Source organism: Cyprinodon variegatus, unplaced genomic scaffold (genome assembly GCF_000732505.1).
Source record: "Cyprinodon variegatus isolate N-32 unplaced genomic scaffold, C_variegatus-1.0 Scaffold70, whole genome shotgun sequence".
NCBI classification, from domain to species: Eukaryota; Metazoa; Chordata; class Actinopteri; order Cyprinodontiformes; family Cyprinodontidae; genus Cyprinodon; species Cyprinodon variegatus.
Genome location: NW_015150523.1, coordinates 1,163,206 through 1,176,205, shown reverse-complemented (window position 1 = coordinate 1,176,205; position 13,000 = coordinate 1,163,206). Strand labels below are relative to the sequence as shown.

Sequence of the window (13,000 nt, the reverse complement as noted above, 5' to 3'; positions counted from 1 at the left end):
CATACAGTCTGTCTGTCTTTCTCTTTCTATAAATAGATAGATAGCATTTATGTGTATATAGATACTGTCCCCTATACAGAAAACAGCCACAAAGCATGATGCTTTCACCACCATGCTTTGCAGTAGGTATGGTGCAACTCAGCATTCTTCTGAATCTGAACACATGGTATTCTCCCAATCCTCTTTCAGGTCATCCAATAGATCTCTGGCAAAATGAAGACATTCCTGGACATGTACTCTCTTAAGCAGGGGGATATATCTGGCATTGATGCCTTCTGGGCATAGTGCGTTACTGATGGTAACCTTTGTTCTTTGGACCTAGGTCTCTGCAAGTCATTCATCAGGATCCTTTGTGTAGCTCTGAGTTTTCTACTCAGCATTTTATCTCACACGATGGGATCTTACTTGGGGCCCCAGATCGAGGGATCGTGTTAATGGTCTTGCATGTCTTTACATTTCTTATGATTGCTCCCACATTTGAAATCTTCACACTAACTTGCTTATCTGTGGTAGAATCTTTCTTTCCAGCCTGAAGCACGTCTACAGTTTTCTATTCTTGTTATGCTTTAACAGCTCTTTTGGTCTTTACCATGGTTGGACAGGTGTCTTTTATACATAATGAGTTCAAACAGATGCCATTAAACAGGTAACAGGTGGAAGACAGAAGAGCTTCATAAAGGAGATGTAACATGTGTTAGAGGACCAGGCATCTCAATGAAATATCTATTTTCCACTTTAATTTAAAATTCTAGTTCTTTAAAAATCCTACAATGTGATTTTGTACGTTTTTCTCTCTCTTTTTTTTTTATTTGGTAACATAGTTGGTTGTAAGATACTGGCACAAAAGGAATGCATTGAACATCATAAAGAAGTGTCTGTTATAGAATACAGAAACATCTGTGCACAGTACAAACTGGAGCCCCTCAGGTCAAAATTGGAATCACCTTCCAAGGTGGTGGAGAATGACAGAGCTAATATCCTGTGGGACTTCAAAATACAGATATTGTGATCATTGATACTGTAGGCAGCAGAGGGCTACCGTAGTGATTTACATGGCCATCCCAAATGACGGAAACATCAAGAAACAACCTAAGAAATTTGAGAAATCCCAAGGTCTCAGGGAAGATCTAGAAGGAGCCTGGAAGTTGAAGGCAACTGTAGTACCTGTAGTCATCGGAGCACTCAGAGCAGTACCCCCACTCTGGAGAAGTGGCACCAACAGATACCAAGAGAAACATCAAGGCAAGGCAAGTTTATTCATGAACCACAATTCAATACAAAGACAATTTGATGTTCTTTTCATGAATTTAACAATAAAGGACAAGGTAATAAAAGCAGAATAAAACAAGTAGAGATTAAAATATTTTGCATTTAAAAAAACACAAACCATACTTACTTACTCAAACACCAGAATCTACAACACCAAAAAACACCTTACAGTAATTCACTAGTTTCTGCAAATGTGTTTATTATTTTGTCATGGGCAATATATATTCCTTTCTCTGTGCACATGTATATACTGCAAATCTTCCTAATTGAATGTGCCTACAGCTTATTCTTTATTAAGAAGGGTCAAAAAAAAATTTAATATTGATTCCTGGTATTTATCTGTAGTTGCATTGTGTGAGCGAAGATAACATACTTTCTGCAACAAGTTCCATCTTTTTTTTTTTTTTACCTTAGCCCTCCTGGTCATCTTGGGCTACCTCAGTACCTGTCCTGACAGTGAAATCTTCCTGAGGGGACTTTCTTAGCTTCTCCCACTGGGATGATGGACTGAACAGCTCTGTATGTTCTCACCCGTGTCTATTTATCAATTCTAGAGGTATTTCATTATTTGTTCAAGTGTTAAACTGGTGAGTCATTTGGGCCTTATCTTTTGAAAAGGTTTTGGTCTGAAAACAATTCAAATCCAAGTACATTTTGCAGTGGCTGCAAACGTCAAATGTATATAACTTGCCAGAGCTTGAACGACATTATGGACATTCACCTAAATATGAAGCATGGATAAGGGTACTGGCTTATTCTATAAAATCTCTACCTGCATCCTTTTCTTTTTTCTCATCTGTCACACTTGGATTACAGCCTGGAAGCACAACTCACACCTTTCCCTCTCTTGGAACATTTTAAATCTAGTTAAAAAACAAGTCTTTGCACAGCATCAAAGTTTGATGCATTGCTTAAGGTTCTGCTCTGTGCCCTCAACAAGCCTCTGAGCTGACAAATGTTTATACATCTGGTCTCCAAGTATTTTGTGAGTTGTAAAGTGTGTTTAAAAATGCAGAATGCTTTATGCAGTTAATTGACCCTAAAGACATATTGCTTTAAAGGTCATCTAACAGCTCAACAGCAAGTCATCATGTTGTGATTTACCGAAACTCCAAATGAATTTACTGAAAGTCTTTTACTTAGCCCATCATCTGGTTTTCCCTATTGGAATCAAGCTCCTGATATTTGTTCTCCAAAGGATATTCCCACATTAGCATACGACTATATAATATTTTCTAGAAAAACAAAAACAAAACCCTCTTCTACTTATTCGGCAGGGTCACAGTGGGGTTGATTCCTATCTCCAGCAGTCTATGGGCGAAAAGCAGGGTACATCCTGGACATTCTATTGCAAGGCAGCACAGACACACACACAAACCCATACACATGCCGGTGATTTCATGATATATGGGGACATTTCATTGCCTTACATTAATCTTATGAATGGCCTAACCCAGACCCTTAGCCTAACCCTAACTATTACCAACATAACCTAACCCTAATGCTAACCTAAAGTGAATCCACAGTTTGGTCCTAAACCATACCCCAACTCAAAGAAGAGAACATTGCCATACAGGGGCCAGTTGAATGTCCCCATATGTACCTGTACTGTAAGTCCCCACAATGAAGGATATGTAACAAGACACTCCCCTCACATTTTAGGTAAAAGAAGACCACACACACACAAAACACACAGCTAAGGACAATTTGGAGGTGCCAACTAACCCAACAGTCATGTTTTTGGACTGTAGGAGGCAGCTGAGGTACCCGGGAATAACCCATGCATGCACAGGGACAGCATTAAAACTCCATGCAGAAAGACCATTGGCCAGAAGTTGAACCCAGGACCTACAGGCTGTAAGGCAGCCCTTCATATGTCAATATATATATATATTATTTGTGATATCATTGTGCTATTTTTTTTTTTCAAATTTGCAGTTTGTCTTTAAGTTGTCATTCATTGAATTCAGAAAAGCTTTTGTTATCAATCACCTTTATTGTATTAGTTCAGATACTTTTGAAGCACATATAGTTCAAGAAAGTGGTTACTTGTATGTAAGTGAGTATTAATCATGAGGTAGTGTTGATCTTATGGGAAATTGGTCCATTTTTAGGAATAAATCACATTTACTCATTTACTTGTTTATATTATTACCAGTTATACTAATATCAAACATAGAAAAATTGTGTTTTATTTTATCAGCAGAAAATGTAGACTAAACTTTTAAAAAGCACAGTCACCTCACATCAAGGTTCAAAGGTAAAAACAAGAACTTTTTTGGTTAACAAGGATTTTTTCCCTGGGAGTCCCCACTCATTTATGTTGACAATCTCTCCTTTGAGGTTTTGTAAGTCGGGAGAAAGGGTAGATATTGGAAACATTGAAACCTTTTTAGAAATCGATTAGAAAAAGGAATATCATAGCAGGACAAATCAGAAGAAATGTTTCCCCCCTCTTTCACCTTTTCCTGCCAGCTGTTAATGCCTCTTTCTTTTTCAGTACCTAAAAAGAAAAGACAAAAGGTAAGCTGGCAGTGACGATTGTCTTTTATCATTTAATATTTTATAGAAAAAAAAGCAATCCATACCTGGAATTGTGTTATCAAGAAGAAACCCAAGAAATCCACCAATGAACATGTGTGTGGTGAGCAGCACAATGATCACCTGGTCAAGCTCTGTTACTCCTTCAGAAAGGAATGAAAAAAATAAGTATCTTACAATGTATAAAAACATAATCTAAATATGAAACAAATAAATGTACAATTTAATGTCTAGTTATCTAATTTAATTTCCCATTTATTCATTTAATATATAAATACATAGTTACATTTAAAAAGCAATGGAAAAACCATGAAAAGGTCTACCCAGCGTCACTTTAAGTTCAGTCCAGATCCTAAACAATGAAGTCTAATGATCCAATGATGGATCCAATGATGCAAAACGTATAGAAATTTAAAAAATGAACAAGACATGACGCTTTGAATATTGACCATCTTCACCGTCTTTGAAAGAGAAAACATGTTTTGTTAGGATCATCTAGCTGCAGAGCCAAACACTATAGCTATATGAATGAGCTGTAAGTTTTTCCTTCCTCAATATGCCTAAAACCGACAGAGATTGAACACACTATTTAATGTTTTAAAACCTCTAAAACATTTACAAAAAGACAACATGGAGTGGTTACTTCATGACTCCAACTTGCATGTTTGCAATTATATTAATACACATTTTTCTAAGAATTTTATTTTCCTGTTTTTGTTCCAATTTTTTCTTTCATTTGGGTTATGCAAACATTTTCCCATTTTACAAAAGTTTTGGGGCATTAAAGTTATGAAGTTCAAGCTCAATAATTACATCTAATTATTTAAACAAAACCCATGTCTAGTTAAATAGTTAATGTCTAGTTCAATCTGAAAAAAATCAATCGAAGATAAAAGACAATTAGGAGAAATGTATTGATACAATTACTTTGTCTTTGGCACTAAGACCTCAGCAGGAAACATAGTACTTAATTTTGATAGATAGGCATGAACATGAGGAAAGAATAGGGCTGTCTGGCCCCCCGGGCCTGAAACTGGTGGTGGAGTGGAGATAGATGAAGTTGGTCAGTCTGTAGACTGCTGGTTACCAAGATGGTCTGCTAAGCTTTATGGGGAGATCCAGGGGATTGCGTGAGCTGATACTAGAGCTTCACTGAGGGACCTTAAGATGGAAGTCCAGTTTGAATTACACAGGTTGAGAGAACCTGTCCATGATGAGCAAGCATGGAGCGACAGTGGAGAGGAAAACCTCCCAGTTGGAAAGGAACCTCTGGCAGAACCAGGCTTAACATGGAGGTCTTCTGCCGGACCGGTTAAGATGAAACATGGAATGCAGTAATAGTCCAGGAGGAATGAGACTCTGATGAAGCTTTAGCTACGATGGTGGAGGAGGGGCTGGAGGTGGGTTGAAACGATGTCAACTGAATGAAGTCACACAGCACAACCACCGCCTGCGTGCAGGAGTAGACACGTGCCTATCGGAGGCTTTTTAAGATTAACTTTGGATGCAGATTGGCTTTTGTGGAGGTGGGGTTCAAAGCTGATTGGCTGTGTCGCAGGTGGATGAAGGAAAGCAATACGTTTCTTCAGTTGAACTTCCCCCTAGGCTCCATTTAATAAATGTAATATACCTTTTTATTATATTAGGCTTACACTTAGTGCAGCCCAGATAAGGTAAGCAGCAGTAATAAAAAACACTGTGATGAAAAACAGTAATGTAAATATATGACAAGAGTTACAGTTCTAACATTCATTCATTTTATTTATTTATTTTTTGTTATATATGTTCTGTTATATTATTAGACAACTAACTATCCACTTTTAATAACAGATAAATTGAAAATTATTTTACTCTATTTGGAAACTGCCAACTTTACCTATCAAATTGAGTGAGAGGTGCATTAACAAACCCTGACGTTTGACTGGCTTCTTTACAGACTGCTTCCAAGTTTGTTATGACTCTTATGTAAGTCAATCAGATTTTACTGGAAATTGTAAAAATAACTTGGTGGTTAAGTTTCAGAGTCTAGATGTTTTTCCTCAATTAGGGCATAACATATTGCCCACTTCCATTGTCAGAATGTGATATTTTAATTGCAAGCTCAGATGGTATTCAAGTCTCATTGTTGGTAAAAAAAACAAAAGAAATATGTGCTTAATCTGTTATCCAATGGATTAAGGGTATCTAGTTATGTTTTCACACAGGATAAGGTTAGTTTGCAAAGACAGTATACACATTCACATCAAACAGCAATTTTTGGCCTAACCTAACATTCATAATTAGAAAATGAGCAAAAGATAAAGAGAGCTCCACAAGTACAAAGTGTGAACAAGTAGATTTAATTTAGAAAGATTAAAGGCTGAAGGTAATTGGTGTAATTCATATAATTTCATAGGCTTAACACCAAAAACCTTTGGTTGTTTAATATCCCCATTTTCAGTATTCGGTGTGCTGTTCCCACCTTTTTACCACGCTTTTTACAAAACTGTACTGTATGTCTAAAGCCCTTTTAATCTACTACACCTGTCACAAAGTGCTGTAGATACCAAGGTAAGTTCAAATTGTATAAAAACAACATAGAATAAATTAAATTAATTAAAACAAATAAAACACAAATAAAAAAACAATACAACCACAAACACAAGAACGTAGAGAGTCTCTGCTGTGCTAAAAGGCAAAGAATAAAAATAAGCTTTAAAACGAGTTTGAAAAATAGACAGACATGGTTTGTAGGATTACAGCACATGTAGGCGAGTATATTAAAAGGAGATTTAGCAAAATGGTGTGTCATGTTCCATCCATCCATCCATCTTCCTCCGCTTATCCGGGGTCGGGTCGCGGGGGCAGCAGCTTAAGAAGGGAGGCCGGGACTTCCCTCTCCCCGGCCACTTCTTCTAGCCCCTCAGGAGGAACTCCAAGGCGTTCCCTGGCAAGCCGAGAAACATAGTCTCTCCAGCGTGTCCTGGGTCTTCCCCGGGTGGGACATGCCCGGAACACCTCACCAGGGAGGCGTCCAGGTGGCATCCTAAACAGATGCCCGAGCCACCACAACTGGCTCCTCTCGACGTGGAGGAGCAGCGGCTCTACTCCGAGTCCCTCCCGGATGACCGAGCTTCTCACCCTATCTCTAAGGGAGAGCCCAGCCACCCTACGGAGGAAACCCATTTCGGCCGCTTGTATCCGCAATCTCGTTCTTTCGGTCATGACCCAGAGTTCATGACCATAGATGAGGTTAGCAACGTAGATCGACCGGTAAATCGAGAGCTTCGCTTTTTGACTCAGCTCTCTCTTCACCATGACGGACCGCTACAGCGCCCGCTTCACGGTAGATGCTGCGCCAATCCGCCTGTCGATCTCCTGCTCCCCCCAGAGCTGGCCCTAGGGACGTGGAATGTGTCATGTTGGTTGATCTTAAAGTCATAATAAGAGTTTACATCGTGGGTTGCATCACTTGCCTCCACCAGTAGTTTTCATTGACCGTCATGCTTTTGATGAAATGTTTTTAACACATTTTTGATCAAATAATTTTCATTTTAGTTGCTGCAACAATGCAATCAATAGGTGGCAATAAATCACAGCTCTTCTGATTTATTCCCCACAGCTTACTGGTCCTTTAATTATGCTGCTCAGCACTTGATGAGCAAAATATTCATCCCAAAACTAATAAAGTCTCTTTTTACATTTCTGATGCCATTTTTTGTGAATGAACACCGTTTGCTGGAAGTCTTAGACTTTTATGGAGTTATTGGGGCAGTGGTCATGCACATTTCCTCACATGTGGAATATAAATTTTTACAAAAATAATTTACGCAGTAATCTGAAGTTTAGAACATTCGATGAATCCAATGTTATGCACTCGTTGGAGCCCATGGTAGCAGAAAAATTTTTGACCTTAAATATTGAAAATGTTGTGGAGACAAATGACTCAATTCAATCCTTTTTTTGTCTGTGAACAATTTTAAACAATCTGACACAATGATCTGATTGAATTATCTACTTAAAGTGTCATGAGGTAACATGTGTTGGTAATCAGCAAAACTGAATGGAATTGAATCGAATTGAATGAAGTGGACTAACAACCTACTAATCCCAAAACTGAGCGTTGGATGATTATTGCCTATCTTGCCATGCACTGGAGATCTTTAAAGTGGTAAAATCATTTTTTTTGTCTAAAAATTTGAGGTCTTTTCCCAAGGTTGTATGATAACACAATTTACTCTAATATGTTATCGTCATCCACCTATTTCTCCTCAATGCATTAGTCTTCACATCTAAAAATGCAGTTTTCTTTCCTTCTTTCAGTGTGAATCTGCTCTTTCCTTTTCAGATCGCCTGCAAAACAGACTGACTATTAGTTATCTTGGTTATCATTTATCAAAACTGATGAAAGGACTTTTTATTATGGTTACCCCTCTCTTTCAGAGTTTTATTATTTCCTGAGCTAAATGGCTTAGCTCAGGATGAGATGAATTTGGGCAGGTCTTCAGCATGCCTTGAATACAGAATGAGAGGAGAGAGGATGACAGCTTAAAGGAAAGCGCTCACTTCAGTCAAAGGCAAAAGTGTCCTGTCGGTATCCTATATGTTGGTTATTTCCTTTTTTTTTACCTACCGTAATTAATTTTGTTTGTTTTATCTTACACAGAAATATACAGTCCACTTTTTTTTGTTTTAAATTGCATGAAAAACATTATTTTTTAGCCTCATACCAACCTTATAGCAAGTTAAAGGCTGTAAATAAACAAAAATATAAATTCCTAAAACATCTAATTGTTCGTTTTTTTACAAAAACATCCACGACAACATAAATATATTTCAAATCCAAACAGCAGATTAATATTCAATGTTTTCAGATGTGTAGAACGTTTAATAAATGATTGAATTCATTAATAAATAACAAACCTCTTATAGTTCGTAATAGGACCTCAAGTTCCTCCATTATTTAAAGATCATAACATTTAGATTATAACTGAATAGTTAATTTAACTACTTAAACTAACTTTATAGTTACTTTGACTAATGACTAGTATTTTTTTAAGCAAAGACACTGCTTGCCTTTTTTAAAGTAACGTTCTCAACACTGGTAATAAATCCCCCTTGTCAGTTTATCTAGCAGATGACACACTGTCGGTGTTACATCGAAGTGGTAAACAGCTCAGGAAGGAACCTTATATTTATGTCTGCTGGCAATTTAATACAGTTAGTGATAAAAAAGATATTTATCATGTAAAAAAAAAAGAGGTAGGTTTTTGTTTGGGTGATATCCAGTACCGTCGTTTTTTTTTTTTTTTGGGTTGTTTTTTGTCACATTCACATACTTTATAAATTTGTACCAAATGCTCCAGTTTCTGTTCATAATGAAAATAACACTTTTTCTCAGAAGGCTTTGAAAAAAATGAGAACTCCGTGTGACCAAAGGCTTAAACAGAAACAAATAGTGATTAAGCATACTTCTAGGGTTTGCGAAAAAAAACTAAAGGAGCAGGGTTTTCAATGGGATTCCTTGAATCAAAATTAGCTCTCATAATCTCTTTAAAGAACTTATGAAACAAAATGAGTAAATGTGAGCCCCATCAGAAAGCTTCATAGCAAAAGTGACAGAGGGAAATCTTGCATTAAAAACAACACATGAACAAAATATCACAGTAAAAACCAGCAGAACCCTGAGTGCGAAATTCCTTAATCAGTGTCTGCCTTTGACCATCAGCACATCATGTTCCCCCCCCTACCATGTTCTGCACATGGGGGGAACACACAGGACTATTAAATGTGAACGCTTCCATCTTGGATGCCCTGCTTTTATAACTTCCCTTAGGCAATAAACCGCCTAATGAGGTTGCATTGAATTGAATCAAGAACTGAAAACAGGGCTGACGTTGTTTTAATCTAAAACCACTCTTGTTCACTTAACCAAAGATGCATGCACGCAGCCATTCCTAAACAAGCACACAAACTAAGACAAGCGCTCTGATCCTGACCAAACACATGGAAGTCAAAAGTTCAAGATATCTGCTAAGTGAACATGAACTTCTACAGCCTTTTTTTTTTTAGGAGTCTCTGAAGGAGGCGATAGTCTGTGTACAAGCAGCATCGACGGGCCTCTTGTGCAAAGATATCAGCTGGGTGTTTTAGCTGGTGAAAGACTCTGGAGAAGAGTGCTTTATCTGATCTGGGCAGATTACAGGCACTGTCACAGGGGCCAGCCAAGAGGATTTGGTAGCTAAGCTTCCTAGAACTGAGAAAACCAGACAAGCCTTTTTGACCAGGGAAGACTCTGGATTAGCACTTCCCTTGGAGACACTTGCATCTCATGACTTATAGGATCTAAGTCTTATGTCTGCATAGACAAACTGTTTAATCTCGAGGATTGCTCTTTTGATGGTGCCACAAAGGGCCACTACACACAGTCTTGACGAAGCCAATCAATATGCTGTTAAGTAAAGCTGGTCTGTCTCTGAGGTCATTCCATATTTTTACTTTGTCTTTATCCACGTGACTGATGTTTTTATGAATGCTTTAAACTGACCCTGTGATAGGGGGTATAATTAATCCTGGGCTTTACTGAACTCTAATCATTCTTTCCCCTGTCCGATTCAGTTTTTAATTAATTTCAATGAAGAACAGAACAAGGAGTTTGGCTCTGATTTGAAATAAATCAGCCATCTCTGAAAATAATAAACAATGTAAAAAGGTTTCAGGTTAATTGCAGTTTTCTTTAAAAGTTCCTCACAATCTCATTGCATATTTTATAAATGTTCCTTTGACAATAAATTTGGTGATATTCATGTTTGTGAGGTAGGAATGTCCTTTTTTAAAGAATAGTTTTAATATGAATCTGCCAAGTATATGAATAATATTGGGCTGAACTGTATAGAAAGAAAAGCACTATGTCTTTACTTCCAAATAAGCAAATATATTATCCACATCCAAAATCATTTGGGGAGACTGGAGCACACAAACAACCCAGAGGTATCAGTTAACCTGGACTTAACCTTGATTAAACCCTGGGTATGGGTTAAAGTGCTGACCTATCACCTCGACAGTTTAATTCTAGCCCTTGACCTGTTGCACCACTTATGTCATTTGGCTTACGTTTCTACCAGCCCACACATATAAGGCCTGGTCAAATGGGTAAACTCTTTAAGACTAAGAGTGACCAGTGTTCCAGAGTATAAAACATCCCACGTCATCCGGGTTTCATTTCATCTGTTTTTCACAGATGAACAAGAGCTTCTATATTTTCCTTTTATAGTCTACAAAAAATAGCACACATTTGGAGCTATAAAGACTTATTTCTGTAAAGCCTGAAAGCATTTCTTTTATGCCCCATCCATAAGAGACACAGCCCAAAAATAAAAAGGAGGAAATAAAGATAAAAAAAATACACAATATTGCCTCCGATAGGCTGAACTTCTATTTCCATGTAACCATCTGATTGATTTGACCGGACAAGCTGATCTACAAACAGAATTTATGTTTCCTCAATTTAAACTGACAAAAGAAGGAAAAAAATAAGAGAGAAAAAAAAAAAAAAAAAACTAAATACAAATCGATCTAATCAGGTAGGGCCACAGTATACTCTGTCCTGGTCACTTGGAATCCAGGCTGAAGGCTAATGATAAACTGTTTGCCATCTGGGCCTCTAGGATTTGGCAACACCTTTCCTTTAGGAGCTTAGGCTGGCAGAACCTCTCCAGTATATGAAGTGTAATCTGAAAGTGGAAACACAATAGGAGGAAACTTTCTAATCTTCTCTCATCATTGTATCGTGTCAGCCTAACATGAAAGTTTGTTTTTGGCATATTGTTGTTGCTTTAAACCTGTTGTTTTAGAAGGTGGTTTCTCTTTGGCGACTGAGTGTGATTGCTGTAGAAAGTTTTGAAAAACACAAGATAGTACTGGCACGAACCAAGGCTCAGTTTCATGGGAAAACCATAATAAGAAAACAGAAACAATTGAATTTAATTCAAGCATCCTGGTAATACTGATAACAATACTGATGAGGAAGTAATACATTTTTGGTACAGCACTAGTTATGGTCCAGTGAGCAGTGGGCACAATTGGAGAAACAGTGCCACACCCTGACAAGCTGATACATGACACCAAGGTGTGGACTTAGAATCTGTTTGGATAGTGGCACTATTAATTCCATAAAGATATAGAAACCCTTGCCTAAAAGAAAAAAAATGTTTTTAATGGTTTGGGTGTTATGACTTGTCCCATAAAAGCATTTTTAATACCAAAACCCATGGCATTTAATAATGTTATAACCAACAGGATTTTTAAATGGTTTTCTTTGCAAATAAACATCAGATAAACTCAGGAAATGCAGGTGTTCTGTGAATCCCTCAGAGATTTATTAGAGCACATCAATAAACAGATATCTGGAAAAAAGAACGGTATGTATATCAGTACGCAGATCAGTAATAAAAGCGTGGAAAGCTTTAAAACAATTTGAACACCTCATGGAGCCCAGTTCAAGTTAAAAGAGCAAAGTATGACATAGAAACTATCAAGAGATGCACTCTTATAACTAATGCAATGTATTTTAAATACATTTAATTTAAACACAAGCATCACATGTTGTGTTTATGCATGTAGTAGGTAAAGGATTTCAATAAAAAATAAAATGAAAATTAAGTTTGTATTAAAATAATTTAGCCACAAAGAAATTCTGCAGATGGGTAAATTAGTAGATAGGTGTGGTGTCAGCTGATTATTAAAGGGCTATCTGTGAAGAATGTCCAAGTTGTGTTTTAATTTGATACCAAACAGTGTCGTTTTGGACAGCGATCTTAGATGTAGATTTAGTTTTAGTCTTCAAGATTAAAACTTAGTTTTAGTTGCATTTTAGTCATTATGACATGTGCTAGTTTTAGTTGGTATTAGGCAAATAAAAGGTTTTACTCTAGAAAACTCAAACCTATGACTAGTCATATTTTAGTCATCAAAGATCGAGGTTTAGCTCGTCAGTTTTTCTTATTGCTATGTAAAACAAGGAACGTCAACAAAATAATTGTGTCGTTATCGTTGACAAAAACAATACTGATACAAAATGTGCAAACAAAAGCAACCCTGTAAAAGTGAGCCACAAATGAAACACAGTTAAAGGAATAGTACACCCAAAACATGATTAGCCTTCATTTTCTACTCACCCCCATGCTGAACAACACTCTGGAGTACTTTTTTG

At 37.2% G+C, this 13,000-nt stretch overlaps 1 pseudogene; it reads right to left on the bottom strand.

Moving 5' to 3' along the window:
* Positions 1-1,247: 1,247 nt before the first annotated feature.
* The window catches only part of LOC107083198, a 69,438-nt pseudogene continuing 57,685 nt past the window's right edge, over positions 1,248-13,000 (bottom strand).